The sequence below is a fragment of the Phacochoerus africanus genome, chromosome 4 (assembly GCF_016906955.1).
Source record: "Phacochoerus africanus isolate WHEZ1 chromosome 4, ROS_Pafr_v1, whole genome shotgun sequence".
In the NCBI taxonomy this organism is placed as follows: Eukaryota; Metazoa; Chordata; class Mammalia; order Artiodactyla; family Suidae; genus Phacochoerus; species Phacochoerus africanus.
The window spans coordinates 78,329,955-78,335,954 of record NC_062547.1 but is presented as its reverse complement, the minus strand read 5'-3'; the positions used below and the strand labels follow the sequence as shown (position 1 = coordinate 78,335,954).

Genomic DNA, 6,000 nt, shown 5'->3' with positions numbered 1-6,000 from the left:
AGACTTACAAAATATGTTTCTTAAATAAGGGGATTTGCAAATCAAAATTACTTCTTTTTTAAAAATTATAGTTGATTTACAGTGTAGTACCAAATTTTTCTGTACAGCAAAGTGAGCCGGTCATGCATACATATACATTCCCTTTCTTATATCATCTTCCATCACGGTCTATCTCAAGAGACTGGACACAGTTCCCTGTACTAAACAGTAGGACCTCACTGCTTATCCATTCTAAATGTTAATAGTTTGCATCTACTAAACCCCAAATTCCCAGTCCATCCTACTCTTTCCTTCCTCCCCCCAAATTATTTCTTGACCCATGAGTTACAGAATGGATGTTGTGCTGGCAAGCATGAAAACAACATGAATCTCATTGAGAGCTTTTGAATGACTACATGCATTGTCAATGAGCAGCAACACTTTGAAAATATCCTTTTTCTTTTCCTCTGAGCAGCAGTTCTCAACAATGGACTTAAAAGAGTCAGTAAACCATGTTGTAAATAGATATGCTGTCATCCAGACTTTGTTGTTCCATTTATAGAGGACAGGCAGAGTAGACTTAGCATAACTTTTCAGGGCCCTAGAATTTTGGGAATGGTAAATGAGCATTGACTTCAAGTCATCAGCTGCATCAGTCCCTAATGAGAGTCCACCTGTCTTTTGAAGATTTGAAGCCAGGCATTGACTTCTCCTCTCCAGCTATGCAAGTCCTAGATGGCATCTTCTTCCAATATAAGGCTATTTTGTCCACGTTAAAAATCTACTGCTTAGTGTAGCTACCTTCATTCATTATCATAGTTAGATCTGCTGGATAACCTGCTGCAACTTCTACATCACCACTTGTGCCTTCACCTTGTACTTTTATGTTATGGAGACAGCTTCTTTCCTCCAACTTTGTAAACCAACCTCTGCTAACTTGAAACTTTTCTTCTGCAGTTTCCTCATCTTTCTCTGTCTTTATAGAATTTAAGAGAGTTAGGACCTTGCTCTGGATTCGACTTTGGCTTCAAAGTTGTGGCTTGTTTGATCTTCTATCCAGACCATTAGAACATTCTCCACATCAGCATAAGGCTGTTTCACTCTCTCATCATTCATGTGTTCGCTGAAATAGCACTTTTAGTTTCCTTCAAGAACTTTTCCTTTGCATTCACAACTTGGCTAAATTTTTTGTTCAAGAGGCCTGGCTTTCAGCTTATCTCAGCTTTTGACATCCCTTTCTCACTAAGCATAATCATCTCTAGCTTTTGATTTAAAGGGAGAGACATGTGACACTTCCCTTCACCTGAACTCTTAGGGGCCAATGCAGGATAATTTATTGGCCTAATTTCAATATTGTGTCTTAGGAATTAGGGAGGCCTGAAGAAAAGGAGAAAAAACAAGGGAACAGCTTGTTGGTGAAGCAGTCAGAACATGCAGCATCTATCCATTGTTTGTTATCTTATATGGGCCAATTTATGGTACTTCAAAACAATTACAATAGTACATCAAACATCACTAATTAAAGATCACCCTAATAAATATAATAACAATGAAAAAGTTTGAAATATTGTGAGAATTACCAAATGTGATATAGAGAAATGAAGTGAGCAAATGATGTTGGAGAAAGACACCTATAGACTTGCAGGTTTCCCACAAACTTTCACTTTGTAAATAACGCACTATCTGAGAAGCACAATAAAGTGAACTGCAAATGAGACATGGCTTTGCAGCTGGAGCTGGTAGACTCTAAGCCTAAAGACACAGCCATCTTTTGTGCCTGGTCACATGGCCAGTGAGAATAGGCCAGAGGGGAATAAAACGGAGCAGAGGATTAGGGAGTGGGATTGGATTGACCCTTGTTGACATCTGAAGATGCCTGAACTTCTCAGTTAAATGATACTGGAATACGTAAATGACCCCTTTCTGCATAAAGCCTGTTTGAGTCGGGGTTTTATAACTTGTACTAGGAAGTCTTGCCTAACACGAGGAACACTTTAATCTGAATCAGGAAGGGCATTTGGTGGGGTTCTTTTCAGATATTCAGAAAGAACAGGATATATCGGGCAGGGCAACCAGTGGTTCCCTCCCTGTGGTAGTCTACTGAGATGGCCCCAAATAAGTGTGCCCCTCCCTTTATGTTCATGCGGCTCCTGCATTGCTTATGTCCTCTTCTCTTGAATCTGGACTGGGCTTGTGACATTCTTCAAAAGTTCTGGTAGTTTCCACTTACTTGGAACTTGGAGCCCTGGGATGCCATGGGAGATGTCTAGGCTAACCTGCTGGAGAGAGGCCATAAAGAAAAGTGAGAGGATGAGATACTACACAGAGAGGCCTCATTGGGGACACAGAGGTGCCCAACATCTAACCCCTAGCTACCATCTCAGTAGAGGCATGAGAAACCCCAAGTGAGACCCTTAGAACTGTCTAGCAGAGCCCTAGCATCAGGAGATATAATACATTTATGGTTTTATGCAACTAAGTTGTTTGTTATGCAGCTAGCTGGATTTCCTGGCCTCCTTACACATTGTTTCAATTACAAAAAGGAGCTCCTTCTGGGCAGATGAATTACAAAAAGTAAGTCACCTCTCTCTCCAGGCTGTAGTAAAGGTTACCAGGGCACAGCACACACAAGGAGGGCAGAGAATGACAATGGCCCCTTGGTCTGGTGACACTTTGTAAAGCACAGTACTCAGGGCTTGGAAGCTGTGGAGGGATGGATGCCCACAGACAGCAGGTCAGTCTAAACTTGCTCTTTGCAACCCCTTTCCCTTGATGAGCTTTCATGTTGCCCTGCCCTTGTCCAGTGTCCTCTGACACTAGAGGACTGAGATGGCACTGTTGATTTCTTGGCAAATGGCAGGCAATGACCATTCCAAGGCCATGCTGGGGAGAAGCAAGCATAGAACTCAAACAGTTTTTGTCTCTTAATCTTTTCCTTGCCCTTCCAGCTCTTCTCTGCCCCAAAAGAAGCCATCCATTTCCCACATCCTCTAGTCCAAGACAGCTGGGGGGGGGGGGGTGTATGTGTCTCATTTTGTTGCTGAAATCCATTTGCCTCTCATTTCTTCGGAGCTGATTTTCCAGGAAGGAGCCAGGGGCTCATCCTAGTTTGCCGTGGTGAGTAGACAGCTATTCCTTTCTCCTCACTGCTCTGCCCGTCCACATGCACCTCTAATAGGTTTTAACAGTCTTGCCCCAGAATTTCCATTGTGGTAACAATCTTGACTAGTATCCATGGGGATGTGGGTTGGATCCCTGGGATCTGACATCTCGGTGAGCTGCGGTGTGGGTTGTGGACTTGGCTAGGATCTGGCTTTGATGTGGCTGTGGCTCAGGTGGGTTGACCCCTTTCATATGTTGCTGGTGCAGCTGTAAAAAGAAAAACAAAACAAAACAGTCTTGACCCTAAGCTGTGCGCTTACTCAGAGCGGGCTAGAGCCTGATTTATCGCTTTGCCCTGGCCCCAGCACAGAGCCTGGACCACCAGCCAACTAATGTGCACCATCGATCAGCCTAGTCCTTTATCCTTTCATTTTCAATCACCACCTGATTTCCGAATACAGCTGCAGACTTTTACTCCAAGCTAGGATCCCACCACCAGAACTGTCCCTCGATTTACTGGACTGAGTGATCATGAAGGGCCTGAAACAGGCCACTAATTAGTTTTTTCTGCATAGCTGAGGGAGGAAGAATCATGCAACAGTTTACCACTGAACGTCTCGAATCAGCTTGTCCTTGTTTTCCATGTGACTGACAGGCGAAACGAAGAGTCGTAGACCAAGAAAAAAGAGGGAAGAGAGGAACAAGAGTGAACAGCTGGAGGGAAAAAAAAAAAAAAACCTAGCTGAAAAACGGAGGAGCCTTAAGAAATCAGGCGCTACCAAGCAGGAAATCCGTAGGAGAGCGGGAAGGGAGAGGGAGGCCCGCCCCAAAGCGCGCTGGGTCGGCTCACTGCTCCCAGTGGCGGGGGGAGGGGTATGGGGGACACGAGCGGGCGGGGCCTGGGAAAGCGGCGTGCGGAGAGCGACCTCCCCGGACGCTGAATGGTCGCACCCGGCGGCAGCAGCCAATGGGCGGCCTGGATGTTGGAGCGGCGGCGGCGGTCCGGGCGCTCGCTGGCTGGGGGACGGCGGCCGCCGCCATGATCTTGTTTGCTTTCAATGAAAACTAGGGGGGCGCGGAGGAGGAGGCGGCGGCGTCGGTGGCGGCGACGTCGGCGGCGCGGAGGCGAAGACAGCGGTGGGCGCAGTTAGGCAGGCGAGACCGGAGGCTGGGAGGCCGGAGGGCGTAGTGGCGACCCGTCAGGGCGGCTGAGGCGGGCGGCTTAAGCGGTGGATTTCAGAGGGGGAACAAAGAGCGGCGACTGAGGCGGCAGAAGAGCGGCGGCGGCGGCGCTGCAGCAGCGGGCGGGACTGGTATGGTGGTTCCACAGGTCAGACCCCGCTGCACTCACAGGGAGGAGGCGGCGGCAGCGGCGGAGGAAGGCGGCGCACCCCAAGAGGTGAGCGAGACGCACCCGAGGCCCGGCCAGGCGCTGCTCCCTGCACACGGATAGCGCACGGGCCCCGCTCGGTAGGACTGGAGCGCGGGGGGCTCGGGCAATAGGAACTTGAGTTTTGCGGGCAACAGGCCTGCAGCTTGGAGGAGCTGGCGGCTGTTGGGGGTCCCTAGACGCGCAGCTGTTGCGATCCCACGCCTCTGCAGGCCGCGCCCCCGCGCAGAGTAGGGGAGTGGGGGCGTTGATTGACGGCGGGGGCGCGCAGGGGCCACCGAGGTTGGGGGATTCCCTGGCCCTAGACTCTGACTGTTGTCGTTCTAGGAGGAGACTTGGTGGCCAGGATGGGTGGCAACTTTGCAGAAGTGGGCTATGTGGGATTGCGCGCGGTGGAGTGTGGAACTTCGCAGTTAGGGTAAAGCGGGAAACCAACTGTTTACCCCTCCCCCAAATATATTTAAAACTCAGTTTGAGGAAAAAATTTTGAGGGGTAGGAATGACATGGTTAAAGAAGAACTTAGAACCAGATGAAAAGACATATAATACTGCTGAGGACTCAGAGATGGTTTTAAGTACTTGAAACAGTCTTTTCTAATAACTAGAATCATATCTCTCCTATTTATTTCTAAATCATTATTTTCTTTGGAAACCTTTGGCTCTTTCCTCCTTCATCTTCCCCAAAGAGCCTGCTGATGAACACTTGTAACTTTTTCTTGAACTGTTACTGCAAATTACAGATTGTGAATGGTCATCTTGCTTGTTCTTTTTGGACTTCTTGTGTTAAGCTGACATTTAGTCTCCTTGAATATGAATTCCCATACTTACCTGTTTTCCATATGGATTATCCCATTAGTGCTAGTGTGGAATCTCTTTGCCTCTTTGTGCCTGGGGATTTTAATTTTGGAGAGGAAGAGAAAATATGAACGAGTGAAAAATAAAATGACATTTACTAGCACTTTGTTTTATGCTAGAATTTACCATCCCTAAGCAGTTTTGTAGGGTATAGGAGCTATGTCCATTGATCAGAAGGTTTTGAAGACTTGTTTTGTAATTGCTCTCAGGGCAATTATGGCAGTCTTTAGAATGTGATCACTTTGGAAATAAAAATTGCTTAATATTTTTAGACGAGTGATCTAGTCCAGTAGACTTGATTTAAACAAAATATTTGAATAGCTGATGTTGAGGAAACAGGCCTAGGAAGGTTAAAGTAACTTGCCCAAGATTATGCAGTTAGTAGGGAAAGGACTGGGTTTTGTGTTAACGTGCATGAGCAAGTGCTGTTCTTGCTGGAGGTTAGTTTTAGGAGGGAAGAGGGATTTGTTTTAATGGATGGAAGTTATTTGAACTGGTTGAGTCTGGTCAGTCCTCAGTAGGTGAGCAAGATGCTTAATGAAAAGATGACAAAACGAGGGTATCACAAAGGACAAAAGTCTTTTTCTGAGACTCAGAATGTAATGTACATGAAATGTGGATAAGCTCTTTTGAAAGCCTATTTGATTTTTAGGGTTTTTTTTTTTTTTTTTTTC

General features: G+C 46.5%; 1 protein-coding gene across 3 annotated transcripts in view; it reads left to right on the top strand.

The window, feature by feature from the left end:
* Positions 1 to 4,087: 4,087 nt before the first annotated feature.
* CNOT6 (CCR4-NOT transcription complex subunit 6) overlaps positions 4,088 to 6,000 on the top strand; it is a 68,392-nt gene continuing 66,479 nt past the window's right edge. For all 3 annotated transcript variants that reach the window (XM_047777853.1, XM_047777854.1, XM_047777852.1), the window contains exon 1: positions 4,088 to 4,480. The gene's annotated coding sequence lies outside the window, so the exon portion shown is untranslated. The remainder of the gene's footprint in view (positions 4,481 to 6,000) is intronic.